Genomic DNA, 13,931 nt, shown 5'->3' with positions numbered 1-13,931 from the left:
CAGTATAATGAAACCAGATAGAACATAAAGCTTAAAGATTCCCTTGTTTTCGCAGACGCATTGAATAACATCTTTTACTAAACGGCATCCGCCAGCACTACATTGTAAGAGACCCCACAGATGCGGCGGAGATCTAGTTTCTTCATTTATCGATTATTTTCCATGATCATCCGGAATAGGTAAGACTAAGCACCATCAATCTACATCTTAGTAGGTAGTACCCAGGAGGATAGAACCGCCACACAATCCAACGGGGATCTCTCTTAGACCTAATTTTTAATTTTTAAAACAACAGGTCAAACATCTATGAATAGTGATAGTGTGTTAATCTAACTAGTAGATACCGCCATACAAACTTAGAAATTTCCACTCATTCTGATAGCGCAGAGAGCAGGACGGTATCTCACAAGTAATTAAGAATACATGAGGACTTTCAGCATATCAAGCTCTCAGTATCCTAGACTATAAGGTCCTCAACAATTGGACATAGTGATAGCGATATTCTGTCCATTCAGACACACCATCCCCTTCCATGTAACATCTTTGGAACAGGAAGTGTAAGGGAGAAATGTGATATCTAGACTATTTGTTCCTCAACAATTGGACATAGTGATAGCGATATTCTGTCCATGTAGACACACCATCCCCTTCCAAGTAACATCTTTGGAATAGGAAGTGTAAGGGAGAAATGTGATATCTAAATGTGTGTTAATATACCCCACCCAAGTAAGCATCATGATATGATCTTGGTATGACTCTTTTGTAAGTTTTGCATAATTAGATTGTATTAATAATAACATGAATACTGTAAAGCTTTTAACATGAATGTGTGAATAATTGTATGCATATTTATTGTAGGGTAGCTGTTCAGACCCCTAAACACAACAGACATTCAACAATAGTCTTGACAAAGGTGGACCCCATTTTCGCCTAGAACCACCGAAACGCGTCAACGCTTATCTTCTGTACAATTCAAGCCTTTTCCTCCCATGTTTATATAGAAATTGTTTGTGATGAAACATTGGTGTGACTATAAAACAGCTTTGAATGTACCACTTGTATTCAACAATTTTTTTGTTTTACAACTTCTGTCTGTCTTTAGCATTGTGCAGGTCACAATAGATTGTGTTATTAATTGTATTTTTTAGTTTTAAACTATTATGTCTAGAGAATTTTGTGATGTATAGGTAAAATATGAATTGTTTTTATTATTTACTTCTTTAATAAATGTTGCTGTATTTTATCTTTGAGATTGCATTAGTTTTGACTCTATATTTTACCTTGAGGCTATGTTTTAGCTTTTTCTGTATTTATCCCAAGTGAATTAGTTCATTATTGGATTACTTTTAACATTTACGTACCTGTGCAAGAAAAAAAAACATGTTTAGTAAAATAGAGACTGTAATGTTTTTACATGCTGACTGCATTAAACATTCTATGAAGTGGTCTCACATGTTATGGGAGATAGACTAAAAATATGCATTTAAAATCTTACACATAGATATATAAAATAGAATTAATAGAAACGCTTCCAGAAAATGTTTCATGAAATGTTTATCCATTCTTCATAACAGGAGAAAAACAAACCAAATTAAAAAAACTTGAATCGTTTCACCTGCATGCAGAAAACCATAAACCTTTCACATCCAAATTTCATTTAAAACATGATACAATAGAATTACATACAAAATACAATTCATATCAATAAAAGACAAAAAAGCGGCCCGTTGGACTACCTCACATACTAAACAATAAAACGGAATACACACTCTAACAAGAAGGGTTGCTAATTGCCCAAACAGGCCATGGCTCTCACCGTAGATTTCAGACAACCCACAATGAAAAAGATAAAATCAGCCTTCAGCAATTGCAAGTACAGAAGCGCTGGGCGGATCTTTTTAAAATTCACCTTCTTTAATAAGGGAAATAAAAAATATCTCCGGGGTACCTCATAATATTTACACAAAAAACATGAAGTGTAGCAGATCCTGTGGAGATGCTCTGTCGCACCCACAGGGTGCTAACACCTTATCTCTACTACACCCTTTTGGAACGGCGAGTAACAGATGAAAAAGATCCAGGCGGAACTAGACAATAAAAACCGCTTGTATGTAGACGGCGACCCCAGGAGATAAGGCTCAGTGGATGGGTTTGTTTTTAGCATCAGGAATTTGCGGACACTAGATTTGCTTTCTTAACAAACTCCACATCCTTTTGTACAATAGAATCAGGATTTGAGAAAGGTTCAGGGTGCCCCAACTCATCAAAACAACATTTAATATATTTTAGCCATGGTATACGGGACATTTTGTCAAGGCTCATGCATTCATTTATCATCTGCTGGCTGAGGACTAAATCCTTATTCAGCCAACACTTGAGCCAGAACACTAGGGGGCGCAAAGCCAGGGTATCACATAGATAAGGCATGCCCAATTCCTCATGAGCCACCAAATTCGATAAAGCACTTGGAGCGCACAACAAGTGCTTCAGAAAAGTGTTCTCAACCACCTGCAAGGCATCTGTGGCAATATGCCCCCAAATTTCTCTGCCATTGCAAGCTGTAGCTACACTTTTAGCCTGATAGACTTTCAACATGGCTGCATTTGGTCACTTGCCTATCTTTGCAGGAAAGTTGAAAATACCAGCGTTTACCTTCGCCAGCTACCCCTTTTTCTTCTCAATAATAGGCCCCCAGTTCAAATGGTCATCCAGTAAAACGCCCAAGTATGAAAAGACATGTGTCAGAAGAACCTTCTCGGGACCTACTGTGAAGAGAAACGTTTTCTTGGGGTATATCCCTACCTGCAATATATAGGATTTAGCATTATTATTTGCTAAATCTCAAGCCCTGATGAATTTTAAGCAGGCGGCAAGCAGGGATTGGAGACCCCTAGCAGTTCTGGCTATAAGAACAGCATCATCCGCATATATTAGGAAAGGAAGCCCCCATTGCCTTATATACGGAAAATATGCCCCTGTGTCTGCTAAAACTCTATCCAGACCATTTATATAGAGGTTGAACAAAAAAGGGGCCAAAATACAGCCTTGATGTACCCCCTCCCGATGTCAAAATACCTGTAGACACGAAGATCCTGAGATAATCTAACAATGGCCTTAGTGGCCCTGTGCAGATCCTCTTGGAAGTTGTTGATATTGCTCTCCACCCATAGGGCCCTCATGGACTGCCACAGTTTGACCTGGTTGACACAATCAAACGTGGATGAAAGGTCCATGAAGGCCAAATAGATCATACATGGGCGAGCAATCGTGTACTTACCAAGGATCATGTAAAGATTGAGGCATTGGGCCAAAGTTGACCACACTGGACGAAATCCATATTGAATATCAGAAATTATCTTGCTCTCCTCTGCCCAGGAAGATAATCTTTCTAATAATACCCCACCCAGAACCTTTAAGACTGAGTCAAGAAGAGAGATCGGCCTATAGCAAAAAGGTACTGTTACGGTCCCCCTTTTTAAACACTGGCACAATAGTTGAAGTGGCTCAGGACTCCGGACAACTGTCCCTGGCTGCTGATTAAGCACAGCCACAAGAAACGGTGCCCAAAAGAGAGTATCCGATTTAAAAAGGTCCAGTGGGATGCGGTCCGGGCCTGTTGCTTTATTACAAGTCATCTTGGCAATTCCTGCCTCAACATCTTTCTGCTCAAAAACCACGGCGGGGGTATCGATGACCCTGTCTATCTGGTGAGCTTGCTCCGTAGGGGCCTTAAACATAAATTTAAAATGGTACACCCAATCTTCCTCAGTGATGTGGGAACCCAAATCACCGCCTTCATCATGCTCAAAAAGCAGTCTATTGACAATACTCCTGAAGCTTGAACTGTTCCTGTCCCGAGCTCGTCTCTAACAACTTCCTCCATGCTTCCTCTTTCAAGGCACCCTTCAAGGCCAGTGACTGTTTGTATTCAATACGGCAAGCGCGTATCAGTAGTTGATTTCTCAGAGTAACATTCAAAGCCTCCCTCAGCTTCCACGCTGCCTGAGAACAAGATGAATCAAACCATCTGGGAGTTGGAGTGAATGCCTTATGTGCCCGAGCACTTGAGAGTTCCCCAACCTTAATGGTGATCACATTAAAGGCGCAAAGGACATCCCTCGAAGAAGTAACTAGTGAGATACAGAGTGCTAATTCGGCAGCACAAGAATATCTTACTTCACCATAAAAGGCAACGGGGAAGACCTGCGACCATTTATGACGGCGCCTACCGTCCATTGGTCTCAGCGTGCCCGGTATCACCACCCTAGAGTTTTTAAATAAAAGTGGGCCACTCAATTGCACACAAAGCTGATTGTGGTCACTGTAAACACTTTCCAGTATAGTAAACCCACACAATAAAGATTGGAGGGTAGATGAAATTAAAATGTAGTTTATAAAAGAACCGCTACCTCTCCCTTTAAAAGAGGGAACAAGGGCTTTACTATGTGGAGAAGAAAGAGACATTAGTGACATCAGATTTAATTCATTGAGTATGTTATTCAATAATTCCCCCTGATTAAGGTGCTCAAAATGAAACCCCCACATTCGGGGGCAGCCCAAATCAGCCATACTTATATGCCTCGGATCTCCACAAGGGTGGATGTTAAAATCACCCAGCACCATTAGGTTATGTGATATAAAACCACAAGACTGCCATATGTAGGTACCCAGCAGAGTGATTTTACATTCCCCCTGTGTACTCGTAGTCACGTTGTAAAAGTTAATCAGGCCCATACTAATAGTTCCCCTCGGATCACTGACATAATATCGACTACAAAAAAATAAGCATTTAAAATATCAACTCCAAAATATCGACTACCAAAATATCGAAGTCCTATCTACAAACAGGTAAGTACAAAAATATTGAATCAAAAATATCGTTTAAAAATATGTACTTTGTAAAAATATCGAATTTATTAAAATTAATGTAAAATTAAAAAGATATTAAAAATAAATACCTAAAATATACTTAAAAATACTTAAATAGCCTTAAAATTATTAAATAATTAATTTAAGTTATAAAAAAATAATAAAATTTTATTTGTTAAAACATATATAATAACATAATATTATTAACAAATATACAATATTATTACCGTTGCATAGCAAGAGTGTTAAAATTACTATTCCCACTCCAATGAGTGCAACAGTAGGGAAAGCATTGGATAGCGTAGCAGTAAAAATTACTATTCCGTCTCCAAAGAGTTCAACAGTAGGTAAAGCGTTGGATAGCGTAGGGGTAGAAATTACTATTCCCACTCCAAAGAGTGCAACAGTAGGGAAAGCGTTGGATAGCGTAAGGGTAAAAATTACTATTCCAACTCCAAAGAGTGCAACAGTAGGGAAAGCGTTGTATAGCGTAGGGGTAGAAATTACTATTCCCACTCCAAAGAGTGCAATAGTAGGGAAAGCGTTGGATAGCGTAGGGGTTACAATTACTATTCCCACTCCAAAGAGTGCAACAGTAGGGAAAGCGTTGGATAGCGTAGGGGTAAAAATTACTATTCCCACTCCAGTGGGTGCAACAGTAGGGAAAGCGTTGGATAGCGTAGGGGTAAAAATTACTATTCCGACTCCAAAGAGTTCAACAGTAGGTAAAGCGTTGGATAGCGTAGGGGTAAAAATTACTATTCCCACTCCAAAGAGTGCAACAGTAGGGAAAGCGTTGGATAGCGTAGGGGTAAAAATTACTATTCCAACTCCAAAGAGTGCAACAGTAGGGAAAGCGTTGTATAGCGTAGGGGTTAAAAATTACTATTCCCACTCCAAAGAGTGCAACAGTAGGGAAAGCGTTGGATAGCATAGGGGTTACAATTACTATTCCCACTCCATAGAGTGCAACAGTACGGAAAGCGTTGGATAGCGTAGGGCTTAAAATTCCTATTTTCACTCCAGTGAGTGCAACAGTAGGGAAAGCGTAGGATAGCGTAGGGGTAAAAATTACTATTCCAACTCCAGTGGGTGCAACAGTAGGGAAAGCGTTGGATAGCGTAGGGGTAAAAATTACTATTCCAATTCCAAAGAGTGCAACAGTAGGGAAAGCGTTGTATAGCGTAAGGGTAAAAATTACTATTCCCACTCCAAAGAGTGCAACAGCAGGGAAAGCGTTGGATAGCGTAAGGGTTACAATTACTATTCCCACTCCAAAGAGTGCAACAGTAGGGAAAGCGTTGGATAGTGTAGGGGTAAAAATTACTATTCCCATTCCAAAGAGTGCAACAGTAGGGAAAGTGTTGGATAACGTAGGGGTTACAATTACTATTCCCACACCAAAGAGTGCAACAGTAGGGAAAGCGTTGGATAGCGTAGGGGTAAAAATTACTATTCCCACTCCAGTGGGTGCAACAGTAGGGAATGCTTTGGATAGCGTAGGGGTAAAAATTACTATTCCCATTCCAGTAAGTGCACAGTAGGGAAAGCGTTGGATAGCGTAGAGGTAAAAATTACTATTCCCACTCCAGTGGGTGCAACAGTAGGGAAAGCGTTGGATAGCGTAGGGGTAAAAATTACTATTCCCACCCCAGGGAGTGCAACAGTAGGGAAAGTGTTGGATAGCGTAGGGGTAAAAATTACTATTCCCACTCCAAAGAGTGCAACAGTAGGGAAAGCGTTGGATAGCGTAGGGGTTAAAATTGCTATTCCCACTCTAAAGAGTGCAACAGTAGTGAAAGCATTGGCTAGCGTAGAGGTTAAAATGACTATTCCCACTCCAAAGAGTTCAACAGTAGGGAAAGCGTTGGATAGCGTAGGGGTAAAAATTACTATTACCACTCCAGAGAGTGCAACAGTAGGGAAAGTAAATACTTCATATATTATTTTTAAAAAAAGTAAATTAATATCTATAAAAAAATTATTAAAAGTAATTACCAATTTAATATAATATAATAATTAATCAATTAAAATTACAAATTTAAAATAATTATTACAATTAGTTACCTAATAATACAAATTAATTACAAATTAACAATTAATTAATTAACAATTAAAAATTAATTAACAATTAATTCAAATTAAATACAATTAAATACATTTATTTATTTAAATAATTATAAATACATTACTTCCCACCCTATTCCCCTATTAACCCACAACCCGCTACAGAAAATAAATTATTAAAATTAACTTAATTAGCAATTAATCAATTAAACAAAATGAATTGGCAATTAAAATTTAATTAACTACCCATAGAAAATTAATTAACAATTAATTCTAAATAAATACCAATAAATAATTTTACATATTTATTTAATTATAAATGAATTACTTCCCACCCAATTCCCCTATAAACCCACAACCCGCTACAGAAAATAAATTAGTAAAATTTACATAATTAGCAATTAATCAATTCATTAAAATAATTGCCAATTAAAATTGTATTAATTACCAAATATACATTAATTAACTATTAATTAAACATGAATACCAATAAATAAATTTACATATTTACTTAATTATAATTAAATTACTTCCCACCCTATTCCCCTATAAACCCACAACCCGCTCCAGAATTAAATTACGCAAAAATTTTAAAAAATTAATTAATTAATTAAAATAAATTATAACATAAATACACACTTTTCACACATATAATAATATTAAAAAACACTATAAAAATGTGATATTATTAAAAATTCGATAATTTTAACAACCTATATTATATACTTTGATATTTTAACTTTCTATATTTTTAACATTCGATATTACATTACTTACCTTAAAAACTATATTTTTGATGTCTATATTCTGTCCATTCGATATTTTGTCCATTCTATATTTTAAACTCAATAGTATGTCCATTCGATATTTTTTACTCGATATTTTGAGTGTTTACCGTTCCCTTCTTTAATACCAGAGCCTGGAGACTTGAAGATGGAAGGATCTGAATCCGGCAGTCCACTGCCCAAGATATATAAATGACCAGACCACCCTTGGCTCTGCCACATGCTGACGGGAAAGCTGGGACAAAGAAGGCCTTGAATCCCTTCAGGAATAAATTGCAGTCTACCAACCAAGTCTCTTGGAAACAGATCACGGAGAATTGCTTAACAAACTGCACCCAAATGGGATCTTGAAACTTATCTGCCATGCCTGCAATGTTCATGACAGAACGTTATTGTTATATATACAGGAGGGACCACCACACTTTGCACAATTGGAGCCTTCTGCTGGGACTTTGACGGTACAGCGGACTCGACAGGATTATGCAGTCATTATGCAGTCAATCGCACTCCTCCAACCTTGATAGTGTAGAATATCTATTTGATAACTCTAGGGGAAGGGCAAGGTGGTGCTGAACTGACTGGTTTAGACTGCATGCTGCTGGTAGGAGCCATTGTTCTTTTATGTAATGCAATGTAAGGGCACATTTCTATAGCGCGGCTATCACTCCAAGGAGCATCTTGACGCTGTGGACCGTAGCCAGATGGACTTGGCCGGCAGACTGCTCGAAAATCAGAAGGCCTGCACACTTATACTAAAGCTTTACAGGCGGTGTCCGTAAGATTGTAAATCCAAATTTTCAGAGATTTCCTAAACGGGCTCTCCGTGGGAATTTGCCGGAGATGAAATGGGAGCTGGTTCCACGCCCTAGATCCAATCACTGCAAGGGATTTTCCTCCCTTGGTGACAAGCTTGAATTTAGGGATCGTCAATAGATTCATATTTGAGGACATAGGATTCCGTGATGGCAGATACCGTCTGAAACCATTCGAGAGGTATTTGGGTCCTCGCAGATGGAAGACCCTGAATGTGATGACCAATATTTTAAACAGGATGCGCTTGTGTATTGGCAACCAATGAAGGCCGTTAAGCACAGCCAAGGCTGACAACTTCCTCGGCCAGCCAAGGACTAAACGGGCGGCTGCATGTTGGACCATCTACAGCCTGTGTAGAACCGATTTATTCGCACCCGCATACAGGCTGTTACAGTAATCCAACCTAGATGATATATGTGCCACCGCCACCGTTTGCCTTGCTGCCAATGGAAGAAGGTCAAAGAATTTCCTGAGACCTCTGATGATATTAAAACAGGTGCCGCCCGTTATTTAAATGACAGGGAGTCATTGAACTTAATGCCCAGATTACGGGCAGTAACAATGGTGTTAGGAGGGAATTCTGCATCCTCCGGCCAACATTGTTTAGGTGAAAACAAGTTTTGCTGTCCAAATGGCAGAATTTCGGTTTTCCCGAGTTACACTTGAGGTGATTGTTCCTCATCCAATCGAAGGTGGCTGCGAGGCAGTTTTTACGATTTTTTTCTGCTCCAGGTACCTCGCTATCCAGCACTAGGATTAGCTGAGTATCATCAGCATACGAAATTGTGCGAATCTGGAAGGATGAGATTAGTTCGATCAGGGGGACCATATACAGGTTGAAAAGTACAGGGCTCAAACTAGAGCCCTGCGGCACCCCTGTCTCCAAGGCTTTCTCTTCAGAGCAAAACTCTCCTAGAACGGTGACTTGCCGCCTTTGATTGAGAAAATCTTTCAGCCACTCCAGCACCACTCCTGCTATCCCCGATGTTACCAGGTGGTCTAGCAATATGGAGTGCGAGACCGTATCGAAAGCCGCGGATAGATCGAGTAAAATCGGGACGGCTTTCTTCCCCTGGTCTATGGCAGCCCGCAAGGTCTCCACAGTGAACAGGAGGGCAGATTCCGTCGAGTGCTGGGCCCTGAACCCTGACTGATTAGTGTGCAGGATATCATTATCCTCCAGAAACTTGGTGAGTTGCTTATTTATGAATGCTTCCATCAGTTTAAATCGTACTGGAAGTAATGAAATGGGACGGAGATTCAAAAGCCTTGTCGGGTCTGCTAGAGGTTTTTTCTGTAGGGGTTTTACAGCGGCGAGTTTCCATTCCCTGGGAATCTCAGCAGAGAAAAGTGAGGAATTAATGATGCCGTTAATAAAAGGGTTCACAGTGTCCACTATAGCTTGTAGAAACATTGGGGGGCAGGGGTCGAAGGGCGAGCCATATTTACTAGCTAGGAGGTCCACCTATCTCAGGGGGCATCTATATTGCTAGTCCCTGAAGTGTACCTTTATGTATCTGCTTTATAAAAGAAGCCTAACAGTAGAACCTGTACTGCAGACCCAAAATTTGGGGGGGGGGGGGAATATAATTCCCTGGACAGAATTCTTTCAGGAGATATGACCTGTTAAAATTCACAATAACACAATCACCCCCACCAGTTTTACGTGAGCTGCCTATTCAGCTAACTCGGCGCATCATGATAATATTTTGTTCCGCCCTTAAACCCACGGTGGTAATATTAGATAACCAGTTTATTTTTTAGCTTGCTAAAATCCTCTTTGATACCCACTGGGAGCGGCGGCACGTTCCCCGGGATCACTACATAAGGCGTAGATTCCGGTGGAAGATGAATAACTGATAAGCGCTGTGATTCCATCACTGAGTACCCCTGCAGACCCTGCTGCCAACCACCGGTTATTTGGGGATCTTCCAGCCCATGCTGGTGTGCAGGCAGAACCCTACTAGTTACCTGGCTTTCACTCTCTGTGTCTGCCTCACCCGAAGCTAAGTGATTCCTCTGGCACTGGGTACACAGCTGTTCCCTGTAGCTAATTGGTGGATATTTTGGTAAACTTAAATCAGTTACAGTACTGAGTCCCAAATTATCCCTTAGCCCACCTGGGGATGCGAGTTGATCAGAATGATTATGCACTGCTAAACATTTCTCAATCAATTATTGCTTGGAAAGCTTCTAATGCCACTGAGGTATCTATATTCAAAGCAGCCGGCACAGATGCCATGGGCTTAGTAACAGAGTTTGATTTAGGTTTCTTTTCTTTTCCCCCAACAGCTTGAAGTTTCCTTTTTGTGCCCACACCAGGCCTAAGAATTAGGGGTGGGCGTAGTTTGCTAAGTAGCGCTACGCGAAGCTACGGGAACTTCACGTAGCATTACACGAGCTGCGTAGTAGCATGTTCGCACTGTGCAAGATGCGTTTTCAATGATTGCACAGAGCGGACAAGCATCCGGCACTGTGCAATCATTGAAAACGGCATCTTGCACAGTGCGAGCTGTAGTTTTCTGCTGCTCGAGTAGATTATTACTCGAGCGGCAGCTTTCTCAACGCAAACTGGTAGTTTCTCATTGAGAGCTGTCACGAGCATGCGCAACCACTCACAATAAGAAACCTTACCTTCCCGCATTGAGAATCTCGCCGGGTTGTCATTTTGCTTGTTCGTGGTCGCGAACGTGACGTTCAGGACCGCGAACAAGCAAAAAATTAGCGCTGCACTACGCGTGTACGCACTGTGCTACGTGCAGCTCGCGTAGTGCGAAGTTGCACAAACTTCGCAAACTCCACGAGCGTAGCATAGTGCTTCTCCCAGGGTTACTAAGAATCCCCTTTGTGGGCAGTTGAGTACTCTCACTACTTGGTGCTAGATGTATATCCGTGTGTTTATTAATAAATTACCAGCTTTCCCTTGTAATGAGTGAGAATCGCATCTCTCCTTATTTTCTATTATGATAACTGGAGAAAGAGGCCTGTGCATAGCGTTGAGAGGGGCTTCCAGCAAATAAGGTAACCCAACGTTGGCCTGAGAGCTGTCACATGACCCAGAACAGATGGATAAACTCAAGCGTTCAATGACAGCCTCCGCCAAGGATACACTAGGGCGGACAGAAGTTGGGTACAAGCTGTTATATGGCAACCTTGAAAGGCGCCTATTCACTAGCTTGATCTCTTTATCAATTACAGCTGCCGCCCTCAGCAAAAAAGAGTCCATAGTCGTGATAGTAGCATTAGAGCTAGCCTTAGCCCCTGCAGAGGCTGTTTGTAACTTCCGCCTCCCCATAACTTAAAACTATTGTGGAGCCAATACAGTGTCACAGTAGAATACGTGCAAGATTAACAAATATGTAACCCCGGATGTAAATGCTGCTCGTAAAATTAGTCCAGCACTCCCACCACAGTCCCCACCAGGATTCTTTGTGAGGATTAATATGTCCAAAATGGAACACTGTGCAGCAAGAATAGCCAATCCTACCTCCTCAGATGCCATAAGTCCTGATTGTCTGGGTGGCCATGGACAGTAAATGCTAAAAGCCAGCAATGGGACGCAACCAAGAGTGTAGGCCCTGCCCGGTCTCTTCCAGTTGCGGACGGGTGCAGACAAGCACGCCCGCGTGCTTGTCCCATGCTGCGGGAGTCCCGGCCGCTCTGTAAGCGCCTCCTGGTGCTGGAGAGAAGCGTTGGCGCCTGCCTAGCGCAAAGAACTGTGGTTGTTGGAGTCCTCACTGCGTGTGTGCGGGCTGGATGCGGGCTTGCAGGTAAATCACAAAGAAACACGGGGTCCCACACACCGGGAGTCCGGCCACCCTTTAAGCGCCTCCTGGCGCTGGAGATAAACGTCAGCGCCTCCCTGGCACGAAGAACTGTGAGTGTTGGAGTCCCCACTGTGTGTGTGTGTGTGCGGGCTGGATGTGGGTTTGCAGGTAAATCACAAAGAAACACAGGCTCCCGTGCTGCTGGAGTCCCGGATGCCCTTTAAATGCCTCCTGGCGCTGGAGACAAACGTCAGCACTTCCTTGGCACGAAGAACTTTGGGTGTTGGAGTACCCACTGCGTGCGTGCGTGCGTGTGGGCTGGATGCGGGCTTGCAGGTAAATCACAAAGAAACACGGGCTCCCATGCTGCAGGAGTCCCGGCCGCCATTTAAGTGCCTTCTGGCACTGGAGACAAGTGTCAGCGCCTCCCTGGCATGAAGAACTGTGGGTGTTGAAGTCCCACTGCGTGCTTGTTGGCTGGCCACCCTTTAAGCGCCTCCTGGCGAGCGTCGCGCCTCCCTGGCGCGCGTCGCGCCTCCCAGGCGCAAAGAACTGTGGGTAAGGAGCCCCCATTGTGTGGGTGTGGGCTGGATGCGGACTTGCAGTTAAATCACAAAGAAGCATCCTATTAATAGTTTGATTATTGGGAAAATAAGATTATACTTATGAATTTAATTAGGTTAATGAATCTTTAATTTGTATTTCTATATGTTTTTCTCTCTTTTCCCAAAACCTTTAATGCGTGCATTTTATTCCTCAGAAAAATGATGGTTTTGATTTTTCTATAAACGCCTCAAACCCTGCTAGAGTAGTTTTCTTTTCCCTAACGTAGGCCACAGAAGAATGCACTTTGTCCTTCATTATTTCAAAAATACTGATTTGATGGTTTAGTTGTGCTTAGCATATCACTAGGATTTCCTTCCTACAGTTTTAATATTTCTTACTATGAATAATTTTGTCCACTAATGTTGCAGGCTGATGTGAAAGCGAGCGCATGGACATGAAGTTATCACAATTTCTTTTTCTGCTTCTGAAGAGCAATGATGACATTCATATTTAACAAAGAACTTTAACAGAGAGAAACCGGATGAACTGACTGAGACGATGATGACCTCATAAACCAGACCAATGGATAGATGGGGCCCTGCTACCCTTTGCAGGTCTTACCGCAGATACCAATTTACCGGCCGGACAGTTCCTACTGCATGCATCCCTCATACACACATTGTCTGCAAAGTGGGGAGATATAGCTGAAGAGCCGCCAATGCATCACTTCATGCAGTATCTACACGTCATGGGCAATGGCTCAGGCCCTACTGATCCATACACAACCATCCACCGTGCAACTAAGAGAAAAATGGGCTGCCGACAGAGGACGGGACTGGACTGACAAAGAGTGGGCAATGGTGCTGGCGGAACCAACCAATATCCTGCGGAACCCCGTTTCAAAATTATCCAATTTTCCATCTTACACAGAGCCTACCTTGCACCCAACAAGATCAACAGATATTTTGCCACCACCTATGCCGCCTGTCAGCGGTGCTCCCAGACAGGAGCAGACATCTGACATATGCTATGGCAATGCCCCAACATTCAATCATACTGGGATGAGGTCACAACGCTGCTCACG

The sequence above is a fragment of the Lissotriton vulgaris genome, chromosome 2_1, assembly GCF_964263255.1.
Source record: "Lissotriton vulgaris chromosome 2_1, aLisVul1.2, whole genome shotgun sequence".
In the NCBI taxonomy this organism is placed as follows: domain Eukaryota; kingdom Metazoa; phylum Chordata; class Amphibia; order Caudata; family Salamandridae; genus Lissotriton; species Lissotriton vulgaris.
The sequence above is the reverse complement of the archived record's forward strand: the minus strand, read 5'-3'. Positions refer to the sequence as shown.